This window comes from Xenopus tropicalis, chromosome 7 (genome assembly GCF_000004195.4).
Source record: "Xenopus tropicalis strain Nigerian chromosome 7, UCB_Xtro_10.0, whole genome shotgun sequence".
Lineage (NCBI taxonomy): Eukaryota > Metazoa > Chordata > Amphibia > Anura > Pipidae > Xenopus > Xenopus tropicalis.
In genome coordinates, this window is record NC_030683.2 from 110,967,121 (window position 1) to 110,967,746 (window position 626).

Sequence of the window (626 nt, forward strand, 5' to 3'; positions counted from 1 at the left end):
TTGCTTCTTCTCTCATTTCTCTGTCTGTTAAAGCCTCTTCCACTTCCCATAAGAAGCATCAGCAGAGGAATTGTTCAGTGTGGACATACCAAAAGCATCTAATGGGACCACAAAAAAGTGCCCCCAAAGTACTTCTACAGCAGGGATCCCCCACTGTTTTCACTCGTGAGCCACACTCAGATGTAAAAAGTGTTGGTGAGCCACACAAGCATGAAAAAGGTTCCCTGAGCATAATAAATAATGGCTGTGATTGGCTATTTGGTAGCCCCATGAGGACTGCTGACCTGCAGGCAACTCTGCTTGGAATAAAACTGTGTTTCTGTTCTTCTCTAAGATAGAGATTTAAAAATGGCACCTACTTTGAGACCACTGGGAGCAACATCAGAGGGGGTGGTGAGTAACATGTTGCAGTCTACAGAATAGCCATGCTTCTCCGGAAGATTGGGCAGAATTATTAAATGTGCTAAAGATATACTCAAACATTTAAATATAAAAAAAACCTTGGGATCAGGGTAAGGCCAGGTAAGCAAATGGGGCTCTAAGATTCCTGATGGCAACCCTAGGGGAGTCTAATAATAGAAGGACACTACAAAGAGTTTACCATGCAACAACACATGAACTAAACA